Source organism: Pristiophorus japonicus, chromosome 22 (assembly GCF_044704955.1).
Source record: "Pristiophorus japonicus isolate sPriJap1 chromosome 22, sPriJap1.hap1, whole genome shotgun sequence".
NCBI classification, from domain to species: Eukaryota; Metazoa; Chordata; class Chondrichthyes; family Pristiophoridae; genus Pristiophorus; species Pristiophorus japonicus.
This window is the reverse complement of record NC_091998.1, coordinates 60879154-60894044: the sequence shown is the minus strand read 5'-3', so window position 1 is coordinate 60894044 and position 14891 is coordinate 60879154.

Below are 14891 nucleotides of genomic sequence, written 5' to 3'. Positions count from 1 at the left end.
CTATCCACATCAGTACATTACCCCAATACCATGCGCTTTGATTTTGCACGCCAATCTCTTGTGCGGAACCTTATCAAAAGCCTTTCCAAAGTCCAAATACACCACATCCACTGGTTCTCCCTTGTCCACGCTGCTAGTTACATCCTGAAAAAATTCCAGAAGATTCGTCAAGCATGATTTCGCTTTCATAAATCCATGCTGACTTTGTCCGATCCTGTCACTGCTTTCCAAATGCGTTGCTATTTCATCCTTAATGATTGATTCTAACGTTTTCCCCACTACTGACGTCAGGCTAACCGATCTATAATTACCCGTTTACTCTCTCCCTCCTTTTTAAAAAAGTGGTGTTACATTAGCTACCCTCCAGTCCATAGGAACTGATCCAGAGTCGATAGACTGTTGGAAAATGATCACCAATGCATGCACTATTTCTCGGGCCACTTCCTTAACTACGCTGGGATGTAGACTATCAGGACCCAGCGATTTATCGGCCATCAATCCCATCAATTTCCCTAACACATTTCCTGCCTAATATGGATATCCTTCAGTTCCTCCTTCTCATTAGACCCACTGTCCCCTAGTACAATCGGAAGGTTATTTGTGTCTTCCTTCGTGACGACAGAACAATGTATTTGTTCAATTGGTCTGTCATTTCTTTGTTCCCCATTATAAATTCACCTGAATCCGACTACATGGGACCTACGTTTGTCTTCACTAATCTTTTTCTCTTCACATATTTATAGAAGCTTTTGCAGGCAGATTTTATGTTCCTTGCAAGCTTCCTCTCGTACTCTATTTTCCCCCTCTTAATTAAATCCTTCGTCTTCTTCTGTTGAGTTCTAAATTTCTCCCAGTCCTCAGGTTTGTTGCTTTTTGTAGCCAAATTATATGCCTCTTCCTTTGCTTTAACACTATCCTTAATTTCCCTTGTTAGCCATGGTTGAGCCACCTTCCCCGTTTTATTTTTACTCCAGACAGGGATGTACAATTGCTGAAGTTCATCCATGTGATCTTTAAATGGTTGCCATTGCTTATCCACCATCAAACTTTAAGTATCATTTGCCAGTCTATTTTAGCCAATTCACGCCTCATACCGTCGAAATTACCTTTCCTTAAGTTCAGAACCCTAGTTTCCGAATTAACTGTTTCACTCTCCATCTTAAGAAAGAATTCTACCATATTATCGTCACTCTTCCCCAAGGCATCTCGCACAAAAGATTGCTAATTAGTCCTTCTCATTACACATCACCCAGTATAGAATGGCCAGCTCTGTAGTTGGTACCTCGACATATTGGTCTCGAAAACCATCCCTAATACACTCCAGGAAATTGTCCTCCACCGCATTGCTACCAGTTTGGTTAGCCCAATCAATATGTAGATTAAAGTCGCCCATGATAACTGCTGTACCTTTATTGCACACATCCCTTATTTCTTGTATGAAGCTGTCCCCAACCTCACTGCTGCTATTTGGTGGTCTGTACACAACTCCCACTAGCATTTTCTGCTCTTTTGAATTCCGTACCTCCACCCATACCGATCCCACATCATCCAGGCTAATGTCCCTCCTTACTATTGCATTGATTTCCTCTTTAACCAGCAACGTCACCCCGCCTCCTTTTCCTTTCTGTCTATCCTTCCTAACTGCTGAATACCCATGGATGTTGAGTTCCCAGTCTTGGTCACCCTGGAGCCATTCCTCTGTGATGCCAATTACATCATACCCATTAACTGCTATCTGCACAGTTATTTCGTCCATCTTATTCCGAATACTCCTCGCATTGACGCACAGAGCCTACAGGCTTGTCTTTTTAACACACGTTGCCCCTTTAGAATTTTGCTGTAATGTGGCCCTTTTTGTTATTTACCTTGTGTTTCTCTGCCCTCCACTTTTACGATTCTTCTTTCGATCTTTTGCTTCTGATTCCATTTTATTTCCCTCTGTCTCCCTGCATAGGTTCCCATCCCCCTGCCATATTAGTTTAACTCCTTCCAAACAGTACTTGCAAACAATCCCCCAAGGACATTGATTCCGGTCCTGCCCAGGTGCAGACCGTCCAGTTTGTACTGGTCCCACCTCCCCCAGAACCGGTTCCAATGCCCCAGGAATTTGAGTCCCTCCCTTCTGCACCACTGCTCAAACCATCCTGAGCTATCCTGCAATTCCTACTCTGACTAGTACGTGGCACTGGTAGAAATCCTGAGATTACTACTTTTGAGGCACTACTTTTTAATTTAACTCCTAGCTCCCTAAGTTCGTCTCGTAGGACCTCATCCCATTTTTTACCTATATCTTTGGTACCTATATTCACCACTACAACTGGCTGTTCACCCTCCCTTTTTAGAATGTCCTGTACCCACTCCGAGACATCCGTGACCCTTGCACCAGGGAGTCAAAATACCATCCTGGAGTCTCGATTGCGGCCGCAGAAATGCCTATCTGTTCCCCTTACAATTGCATCCCCTGTCACTATCGCTCTCCCACTCTTTTTCCTGCACTCCTGTGCAGCAGAGCCAGCCACAGTACCATGAACTTGGCTGCTGCTGCTCTCCCCTGATGAGTCATCCCCCTCAACAGTACTCAAAGCGGTGTATCTGTTTTGCAGGGGGATGACCACAGGGAATCCCTGTACTACCTTCCTTGCACAGCTCTTCCTGTTGGTCTTCCATTCCCTAACTAGCTGTGGACCCTTTACCTGCGGTAAGACCAACTCACTAAATGTGCTATTCACATCATTTACAGCATCGTGGATGTTCCAGAGTAAATCCACCGCAGCTCCAGTTCCGCAATGCAGTCTATCAGTATTTGCAGGCGGATACACTTCCCGGAACCTTAGTCATCAGGGACACTGGAAGCGTCCCTGACTTCCCAAATAGTACAGGAGGAGCATAACACATGTCCGAGCTCTCCTGCTTTGACTTAAGGTGAGAGGCGGAGAGGGGAGATCGAGGTGGCCTACTTAAACCCCAGCATCGAGGAGAGGCTCTGGAGTTCGTTGTCGGCGAGATGCGGAGCTTGTGCAGCTACAGCAGGGAGGCAAAAAGAAGTAGAAAATAAATCGAAAGGTGACGTCACAGCCAAGGTGGTAAATGATTGGCTGGAGATTGGTGAGTAGCTTAATAAAAGTTTGTTGAGCAAGATAAGAGCACAAGGGTTGGCGATAAATTATTATCATGGATAAACAATGGTTAACAGACTGAAAACAGGGAGTAGGGATAAACATGTAATGTTCAGATTGATAAGCTGCAAATAGTGGGGCGCCACAAGGATCAGTGCTTGACCCTTAGCTATTTATCATTTATAATAAGCATTAGATGAAGGGACAAAGTGCAAAGTATCCAAGTTTGCTGACGATACAAAGCTAGGTGGAAAAGTAAGACGCGAGAAGGATGCAAAGAGCCTGCAAAGAGATAATAGGTTAAGTGAGTAGGCAAAAGATAGCAGATGGAGTATAATGTGATGAAATGTGAGGTTAGTTGATTTGGTAGGAAGAATAGAAACACAGAATATTCCTTAAATGGTGAGAAATTATTAAATGTTGTTGTCCAGAGAGCTTTGTGTGTCCTAGTCAAATAAACACAGAGATTTAGCATGCAGGTACAGCATGCAATTAGGAAGGCAAATGGATTGTTAGCCTTTTTTTCTTGAAGGTTGGGGTACAAGAGTAACGAAGTGTTTCTACTATTGTACAGGGCACTAATGAGACCACACCTGGAGTATGGTGCAAAGATTTGGTCTCCTTACTTAAGGAAATATATACTTGCCTTGAGGCAGTCGAACGAAAGTTCACGAGATTGACCCCCGGGATTAGAGGGTTTAAATGAGGTGCGATTGAGTAGATTCGGCGTAGACTCTCTGGAGTTTAGAAGAATGAGAGTTGATCACATTGAAACATATAATATTCTGAGTGGGATTGAAATGGTAGGTGGTGAGAGATTATTTCGCCTGGATGGAGAGTCTAGAACTAGTGGGCAAAGTCTCAGGATAAGGGGCTGGCCTTTCAAGACCTAGATGAGCAGTAATTTCTTCACTCAGAGGGTGAATCTTTGCGTTTCTCTGCCCGAAAGTGCGGCGGATGTTCAGTCCTTGAGTATACTCAAGGCCGAGATAGATAGAATTTTGGACTCCAGAAGAAATAAAGGATATGGCGACAGAGCAGGAAAGTTGAGTTGAGGTCGAAGATTAGCCATGACCTTATTGAATGGCAGAGAAGACATAAGGTGCGTATGGCCTATGCTCCGAATTCTTATCAACTTATGTTCTATTGCGGACTGACAAGCAAACTGAATACAGTCAAACTGATGTCTGAGAATTATTCTGAAGGGATCAATTAGTACAACCCAATACCCTGTCAGCTTTAGCTGCAGTTTCTCACATTAATGTCGTGTGCAAACGTACTGACCATGCTTCCAACACCACCTTCCAGGTCGTAAATATGAAGAGTGGCGGGCCTAGGAATGATCCCTGGGGGACACGACTACTAACGTGTTTCTTGGCTGACGTAGAAACATTAAATTAACTTTTTTAGCTGCAGCACTGGATCCAATTCCTAATCCAGCATTTATTGCTGTTACACGAGAGTACAGAATGCATTATACACTGTGTTTTAGAGTACATCAATAGAGCATGAGAGGGACTTGATTTCTGAATCACAGACATGTGCAGCAACTCGGGAGCTGTAACTTAAGTTTGAATTCCTGCAACAATCCAGGGGAGATTAGATTCTAAAAGTCAAATGCTGCGTATACACTGTGACACATGTTTGAATGGTTCAGGTCAGTTTATGCCTCCGCGTTTAACAATTTGATTAACATTTGGTTAAAAAACTTGCGTTCTGTCGCTCACAGTAAACACTGTAAACTACAAGTTAATACACTGATTTTCATTAAGATGGAGAAAGAGGTGTAAAATGGCAACACGCGATGTATAAACTGACAGGGAGATAAACATTGACGTGCTCAGTTATAAAGGAAGACGTCTCTCCCTCTTAGATTATTCAGTTGTCCACGTTTACTATGATATTAATATCCAGGATTGGAAGGATGATGTTAAGCGAATACATTAAATTATTGACCGGTGTTCTTTTTGCATTATTGCCAGCAGTCGAGTCCCCTCTCTTTCTGGGCCACTCTTCTAGCTGGGGAAGAATAATCCCCTTTGCATTACAATGCCTGTTACATTTCTGGTGAGATATCTTAATTTTCCAGGGCAGCCTCTAACTCTACACTGGCTGTCCAGTACATTTCAGGTGAGATTTCATCCTCTCGGTGTGACTGTAACGGGCAGTGCATCCACCCTGTACAGATCCTGACTGATTTTCATTCCACTGAAGTAAGGTAAATACTGATACATTTACTTGTATACACCAACTCGCTTTAGAATTTCAATCCTCAACAAAAACACATCCATTTCGCATCAATACTTGACTCAACAACTGAACCTAGAATTGTCGTTGTAACTTAATGTCCCCCAAAAGCATAAGAATCGCAGTGAAATTCACACCCACTTCCATTGATGCACCTCTTGGTCGCCGCATTACATAAAAAGGATATAGATGCACTGGAAAGGGTGAGAAGAGGATGTGCAAGGATTATACCATAAAGGTGAGGTCCTACCTGCCAGGAAAGGATGAACAGGCTGGGTCTCTTTCCTCTTGAAAAGAGAATGCTGAGCGGTGACCTAATAGATGTTTTTTAAATTATGAAATGTTTTGTTAGACTAGATTCAGACATAATGCTTCAACTTTTGGGCAGAAGGAAACCTGAAGCCATGAGTATAAGATAGTTACGAAGAAATCAAATAGAAAATGCAGCAGAATCATCTTTATCCAGAGGTTGGTGAGAATGTGGAATTTGCTACCATACAGTGTAGTTAAGACGAGTGCGATAGACGCTTTTAATGAGAGTATAGATAACCAGATGAGGCAGCAGAGAATAGAGGGATATGCTGACAGAATTAGATGAGGAAAGATTGGAAGTGGCTCGAGTAGAACTTAAACACCGGCATGCAATGGTTGTGGCAATGGCCTGTTTCTATGCTGTGTGTCCTATATAACTCTTTATCAATGACATTCAATTTATTGATACAGGTCAATGGTATAATTCAATTTGCCTAAACTGAAATACAAAAACTGTTCGAACTACATTCGTGACCGGTGGTATTGGATTGAGACTGTATTATATGACAACAATCACGGTTGGATTTCAGATGGCTCGGCCCAGCGTGGCACAGAAGGTAATTAAGCCCAAAGAAGAAACTCTATTGGGCCTGTTCCCTGAATAGTTATTATACACAAGTATTTTTCATAAACCCTTTGATAGATGAGCGGACACTACAGAATTCATTGCTGGAAACTGCATTTACTGTCATGCACCTCTCAATCTTTGCAACACAACAGGAAATATAGATATTTCAGTAACTGCTTGTTATGTGGAGAAATATATGTAATGAACCAGCATTATATGTTCTAGGATAGGTATTATCTAAGAATAATTCCACATAATTATTGATCCTTCATGGAATTTACAATGCGAATCAACCATGTGTTATTATCAAAACAATATCTGTGTAGAAATTGGAGAGTTCATACAGAGTATTTAGACAAAAACAAACCTATTTGATGTCGATGAGTTATTAGTTGAATAACACCAGCTCAACACCAATGCAGTGTCCCTGGTTTCAGTATTGGAGCCTGAAATTCCCAGAGCTCTAGTTCCACCAATCGAGGGTAGAGCAGAGAATATGTGAGAAATACTGAGTTGTGGGAGTCAATGAGAGTGGAGATAGACAGAGAAAGAAGGGAGCAAGAAAGCATTGATCTAGAGCACGTGGGAACAATGTATCATAAGCAGATGGATGGAGAGATGGAGGGAGTGAGAGCGTGAGAGGGAAAGAGATGTATAAAGAGACAGAGAGAGACGCAGACACACACAGCCAAAGGCACAGTCAATGAGAGCAAAATCATTGAAATTCAGATCGAGGTAGCCCGATACAAGAAGCAAAGGGATGAAGAAAGAGTTAGAGAGAAAGGGACATACGGCGAGAGAGAGAGATTTTGAGACATACAGGGAGACAGAGACAGCGAAATCGACAGAGAATGAGAGAGAGAGAGAGAGAGAGAGTGAGCATCCGTGTGAAAGCAATGAACGACACCACATGGGCAATATTTACGCTAATAAGACGAATGGATAATGAGTGAGAGAGAGAATGACAGGCAGAAAATGAGAGAGATACTCTAGTGTGGTTGTCAAACCACGATCCCAGTCAAAGGAATTGAGACAGAGAGAGATCACAAGCCAAAAAGAGAAAGACAGAGACAGGGATTCTTGAGCAGGCAGGGAGATAAGAAAGTTAAAATTGCAGGAGGCGTTAATAAGATCAGGATTGAGGGACACAACGTTCATTGAAAACAAACACAACAAAATCGTGCTGATCATTTTACAAATCCCTGGCTCGGCCTCAGCTAGAGCACTGTGTACAATTCTGGGCCTCACACTTTATGAATGATGTCAAGGCCCTTAACAGGGTACACATGAGCTGATCAGACTGATACCAGGTATGAAGGACCTCAGTTATGTGGAGACATTGGAGCATCTGATATTGTTCTCCTCAGAACAGAGAACGTTAATGGAAATCCTAACAGAGGTATTCAAATTTATGTTGGGGTTCTATCGAGCAAGAAGGGAGAAAATATTTCTCGGGCAAGTGGGTCGGCAACCAGATGTCATATATGTAATATAATTGGTAAAATTAAAAAAAAATTAGAGCATTGTTCAGAGCTGGAACATTAAAAGACAATCATAGTTGAAGAGATTATGGGAACAACTAGTGATATGGCACAGACTTTTCAAAGAATCCGACGTAGGTATATTGGGCCAATCGGCTTACTTCTGTAATATTCTCTGATTCTATGATCCGCATATCGCATCGGTGACTCATTTCCATTCAAGACTCGTACAGGTTAAATGCGTTTCAAGGGAAGGGGTTGGTTGGAACCTGGGCTCATTGCATCTATTAATGGACAGGATCCTTCTCATTGGTGTATTTTACCAGACTGCAATTCGCGGTTCATACCTGTCAAAATCTATTGGTTATTTGGAAGAAACACTGGTTTCTGTACAAACCGTTGTCAAATAATTAACTGCCAGTTCAGTCTGGGTGACAGAAGTTGCTGGCGGGACAGCTCGGTATCTGCGATCAGCGTTCGGTTCGTGTTCAGACCCCATCGCTGTAACCGGCTCTTGCGACAATGCTGCGTTCCTGCCTGACCCTGTTTCTACTGCACCTTCTGAACTGTGAGTGATTGATCATTGAAAGTATTCGGTTATGTTTCGATACGCTTATTATTATGAAAACATGTGCCTCATTAATACAACTATTAGTATTTATTTGAACACATTGAGGTGATGTGGAAAGTTAAAGCTGTTTGGTTTATGTAGTTTCATGTAGAGTTGAGCGATATACCGGGACTGGTTTCTCAATCGCCTTCCAACTGCGGCTCTTGTATGGACAGAGCAATGGATTGAAAAACTTATTAGAATAGTATTAATGAGTCGGTTAAAAGTAGAGCACTGATAGAATAAATTGTATCGGAGCGTTAGGTCAATTTACAGAAAACGAGAATATTTTATTCAAATGTGTCGATCTTTGGGAGCGTATGAAATGTATATTGATATTGTTGATTTAATTTACATAAGTTTAATGTAATACATCTTTTGGGTTGTTTGATTTTAAGTTCCATAAAGTTCAAATAGGCAATTAATTCGCCATTTCTGTCGGTGTAAGTGAACGCGTTTAAGCTATTTTACATCTGATTCACACTTATTTTTAAATTCCCAGTTGAGAATTTTATCAATCTTGGATTTAGACCAAAATCGAACAGAAATCCCGAGGCAGTTTTGTTTCCTTTTGTCTCCTGCTGCTCTTGTGCAGACAGAGCTGACTGAAGTAGAAATTCTACCCGGATTATTTCAACCAAAATTGCTAGAAATGGAGCGCGGCTGCTTTTAGAATAGAGTGTGTCGGAGCCTGGGATGTAAGTTAACTCGCTCAGTGTAGAACACCAGTCAATGCTGCACCGACTGTCCACTGAATCCACACACACATTTCTATAACAGATATTTCTCAGCAGAAGTGCTGTCTAATGCCCGCGTGATAGAGTGAACGGAAGTATTTTGTATAGTCATTCAGCATTAGAATGTTGGATAAGGTTTATCAATATTGCATCATAAAATATTCACCAGTGGCGGAATCAATATTGTTTCAACTAACTTTCTTCATTTGTAAAATTATTATTAAATACACTCTCCAACTAATGATGTTAATAAAATGTATGAAAACTTTCGCAAATTTGCTCTTTGAATGTTATTGTTTAGTTAGTGAATATCTTCAAAATTATTATAACTTTATATCAAATTACGTTTTCTATTTCATACATTTATTGTGTCACGCAATTATTAAGCTTGCTCAATCTCCTTCCACATTCCCATACTTTTCATACAGTGCCATGTAGTGTTTAACGAGATATCGGGACTTGTTTCCCAAACTCCTTGAACCTGCTCGATATATTGTGCTGCGTTTTTCGGTCGGTGACTCCTTTCAGTTTTTTGCTGTGACAGAAATGTGTGGACTCAGTCGGCGGCCGGTGCAGCTTTGACTGGTGTTCTGCACTCAGCGAGTAAACTTACAACCCAGATTGCGACACGCTCTGTTATAACAGTGAATGCGTTTCACTTTTAGTAGGATCTGTGAAAATAATCCGATTAGAATTTCAACCCCAATCTACTCTGTCTGTAAAGAACTGCAGGGGACAAAGTAAAACAAAACTGCCATGGTATTTGTGTCCGATTTCGGTTTAAACAGGGAAAAGGAAAGGCAAGCAGGCACATTGCAAATAATGGCTGCAAAGGAATTGAAGAAGAGCCTGATTGTATTTTGAATGCATTTTATTTGATCAAAAGTCTTGTCCTCCAAGCGGCCCTTTCATAATTTTTAGACGTTGCTCCCACCTCTATACCCTTGGTTTGTCCTCTATCTCCCACTAGTCATTGTTCCCGGGCAGTCTTAATTCATCTAATTCTGAGTGACTCTTCGTGATTACTCCGGTTATTAGAGGGACAGCTTCTCTGTATGTACTAGTTCCTGAGTAACTTCGGTTATAGGTCAATGTCAGTGCCAAAACCGTTGGGGAATTTGTTATGCGAGTGTTCTTATTTAGTTATTGATTATCTTCAGAATCATGGCTCCTTTATATCTAATTAATTTTTCGAATTTATATATTTATATGCACAGTGCCTTGCAATATTTAAGTTTTCTCAGTCTTCTTGGACATGCAACTTATTTTATACAGAGTCAGGTAGAATTTAATGAGGCATTGGGACTTGCAGCGTTATCTCCTTCTGAATGCGCGCACATTTTATACAATGTCATTAGATATCGGAACGTATTTCTCCGTCTCCTTCCATCTGCTGGATATTTTTTGCTGAGATTTTCGGTCTATGAATCGCTTCAGTTTCTCACTGTTTACAGTGTGTAATTGGTTGTATTTATTAATCTAGATCAATAACTGATGCTGGTTTATTGACATGCGCACGTTATCAGATACATCATTCGTTTAATGAAATATATTTCCGTGAATCATTTTTTCTTTTCTTTTATACAACGGATTGGATGCTAAAATCATGTTTTGTAGATATTTTAAAGAACTTTTTCTGCAATTCACCGAAAGGAAAAAAACAGGAATATATAAATTATTCCCTGAATCATTTTCACAAACCGCATGCTGATTATAATCAATTTACAGCAAACGGGTTTATTTAATTCAACTGTGTTATTCATTGGGATCATCTGAACGGAATATTGAAATGGATACGCAATTTTTGGAGTTCATTTAATATATAATTTGGGTTGTTTGATTTTAATTCAATCAATTTCTAATATGGTTTCAATTCACCATATCTGTCGATAACAGTAAAGCGCTCGAATATTATACAAAAGCAAAATACTGCGGATTCTGGAGTCTGAAATGCTCGAATATTTTACATTTCATTTACACTTATTTTAAATCCGTGTTCAGATTTCTATCACTCTTAGATTTAAACCCGATATTGAACACAAATACCGCGGCAGTTTTGTTTCATTTTGTCTGCTGTGGCTATTGTACAAACAGTGCAGATGGCAGTCTGAATTCTAGTCGGATTTAAAGCGAGACTGCTAGAACTAAAGCGTGGTCACTGCTTGAATAGAGTATCGGAGCCTGGGGTGTAAGTTAACTCACTGAGTGTAGAACACCGGCCAAAGCTGCAGCTAATGCCCACTGAACGGACACCGACATTTCTGTCACACATATTTCAGTCGAAATGCATTCTGGGACCTGTGTGATACACAGAATAGAATTAAAATAAATATTTTGTTCAGGGTTAATGTGCTGGGCAAGGTTTATAAATATTTTGTAATAAAACTGACTAGAGCTGGATCCAATATTGTTTCAATTAGCATTAATTAGTAGTGTGATACTCTTGAAGTACACGGTAGAAAAATTATGTGACTGAATTAACCTTGGGGAATTTGCTGAGTATTGTATTTTAGTTAGTGATGATCTTCAGAATTAAGCCGGTTTAATATTAAATGAATCTTCCTATTTCTTGCAGTTAAAAGCAAAGTTTCTAGTAATAATTAAGTTTTCTCAATCACCTTCCACATTCCATGCTTTGTGAGACAACGTGATGTATTGATTAGGGGGATTACGGGGCATATTGCTCAATCGTCTTCCATTTGGTTGATAGTTTTTGCTGAGATTGTCATTCAATGACTCTGCTCAGTTTCCACTTCATGTTTATCTATATTTATTATACCCTGTCAGCAATAAAAGCTGGTTCATTTACTTTGAAACGTTCCCGCACATTTTATTGTGTTTTTAGGGAACTATATTTCCAGGAATAATCTTTCATTTTATAAAACTGATTGGATACTAAAATCCAATTCATTAAGCAAAGTTAATGAACGTTTTCTGAAATTAGTAGAAGAGAGTAAAAAAACATCAAATGACTCTCACTCACTGAAACATTTTCATAAATCATGTGCATTTCAAAATCCATTTACTGAAAATGGCATATTTTATTCAAAACGGTAATTTATTGGGATTATATCCAGTCAATATTGAAATAGATTGTGTAATTTGTAGAATTATCTTCGATGAAATAATTTGTTATGTTTGTTTGATCTTAAATTTTATCATCTTCGAATAGGGAATCAATTCTCCATTTCTGTCAGCGATAGTGAGCATTCTTACATTATTTTACACTTACATTCCCAGTTGATAATTGTGTCAAACTGAAATTGACTCTCTTAGTCTAGAACATCAGACAAAGCTACACCCACTGCCGACTGATTACCAACATTTCTGCGATGGATGTTTGTCAGGAAATGTGCTGTTTGACGAAAGTGTGATGCAGAGAGATGAACTAAATATTTTAAATAGCAGTTTCAACATTATACCGTTGGAAAAAGTTTTGCAGTTAAAAACTAATTATAAGGGGGAAACAATATTGTTGCAATTGGCATTAATTATGCGTATAATTATTGATAATTGCACCCATCAAAAAATGATGTTTCTGGAAATTCCAAACTCTCCTTTGGATTTAGAAACATAGAAACATAGAAAATAGGTGCAGCAGTAGGCCATTCGGCCCTTCGAGCCTGCACCACCATTCAATGAGTTCATGGCTAAACATGCAACTTCAGAACCCCATTCCTGCTTTCTCGCCATACCCCTTGATCCCCCTAGTAGTAAGGACTAAATCCAACTCCTTTTTGAATATATTTAGTGAATTGGCCTCAACAACTTTCTGTGGCAGATAATTCCACAGGTTCACCACTGTCGGGTGAAGAAGTCTCTCTTCATCTCGGTACTAAATGGCTTACCCCTTATCCTTAGACTGTGAGCCCTGGTTCTGGACTTCCCCAACATTAATAAGAACATAAGAACATAAGAACATAAGAACATAAGAATTAGGAACAGGAGTAGGCCATCTCGCCCCTCGAGCCTGCTCCGCCATTCAACAAGATCATGGCTGATCTGGCTGTGGACTCGGCTTCACTTACCCGCCCGCTCCCCATAACCCTTAATTCCCTTATTGGTTAAAAATCTATTTATCTGTGATTTGAATATATTCAATGAGCTAGCCTCAACTGCTTCCTTGGGCAGAGAATTCCACAGACTCACAACCCTCTGGCAGAAGAAATTCCTTCTCAACTCGGTTTTTAATTGGCTCCCCCGTATTTTGAGGCTGTGCCCTCTAGTTCTAGTCTCCCTGACCAGTGGTAACAACCTCTCTGGCTCTATCCTGTCTATCCCTTTCATTATTTTAAATGTTTCTATGAGATCATCCCTCTTGCTTTGCTCTTGTTTAGTCAATGAAGGCTCCTTCCACAGGCTCCATTGTTTTTATTCATGTATTGTTTAATGAGATAGCGGGACTTGTTTCCCAATCTCCTTCCACATGTCCCCTGCTTTGGTCGCTTTGTGTATCACCAAATCATGAACTGGTTTATATAGTTATCTTCGGCAGATAGCGATCAGAGCCTTATACCCTGGTCTTGTAAATATTCGGTGCTGTTTGGTAATGTTCTAACCGTGATAACGTTTATTCAGGTACTAGAAAACCGGTATGGATTACTGTTACCGCATTTACCGATCAGCGTCTGGATTGTTTGCTGTGAGCTCCCTCTGGTGGTTAACTGGATATATTAACCTGTAATTTTCTTTGTTAATCATTTGCTATTTCAATCGAACAGGAACTCATTTAAGCGTGGAAGTTGTTCGAATCTGGCCTGAAATAGTTTCATGTAAAATATTAATTTAATTTTTCACACAGCTAATAATCTGTAATGAAAAGAATGTTCATATAAGCACTCTGTATTGACTGTATTTTGTAATTCCTAAACCCATGTAGTCAACTTCAATGACCTGAAAAGTCTGTGGCTTTGCAGCGAATCCAGGAAGTTAAATTCGCGACATAGAATATCCACAAATTCTCACATTTTACTTCTAGTCCATTGAATACTGGAGGAATTCGCAGATATTTTGAGCTGTGTAGATGAACGAGAAAAAAATAACGACTGAGCAAGGCAAAGACTGACCAGTTAACCGAGACGATATGCGACAAACTGGACCAATGTGTAACTGTCCGAATCTCGGTTGTAGGTTGTTTTAATTTATTCTGGGGATCAGAAAGAGACGCTGTTCAATCGGGAATATATTGGCCAATCCTAGTTGCTATGAGAAACTAGTTCTTATTCTTAAATCACTTGTGGTGAGAGTGTTCTGGAACCCCACAGTTCATTGTACTTTGAATTTTCTTGCTGACAGTCCCATTCATTTCTTGCCCCAGCGAACTCTAATTCTCAATGTCTCATTACAGGCAGACCCGTGAACAGTCAGGCTGACGCGTCAGGTAACCGCACCTTCTATTCACATTATCTTGTATCTCTGCTCGAATCCATCCCATTCAATATTAAGGATGGGTACCAAACTCCCGGCATTATTGCTCGCCGATAATCCTTTGGCCGTTTGCCCCTCAGAAGGGAGGAGGGCCTCCCACGGACCGTTACTAAAGATCTTTCATTCCAGCTCAGTGGCGGCTGCTGTATTCATGCTGGCAGATAATAAACGGGGTCCCTGAAGGGCTCCACTGGCACTGCTTTCGCTCCCAAAGAGCGTCTCACTTTCCACTGCGCTAACCAGCGATGACATTAATATATGACAATCCAGCCCGCCTCTTTCTCTATTGCCTCCAGGAACCGGGGGAATGTCTTCCAGTCCTGACCTGCACTGGCCTCTCTGTAAATTCGGCTAATCCCCACTGAGCATGATGGGCAGCTGACCATTGCAGCC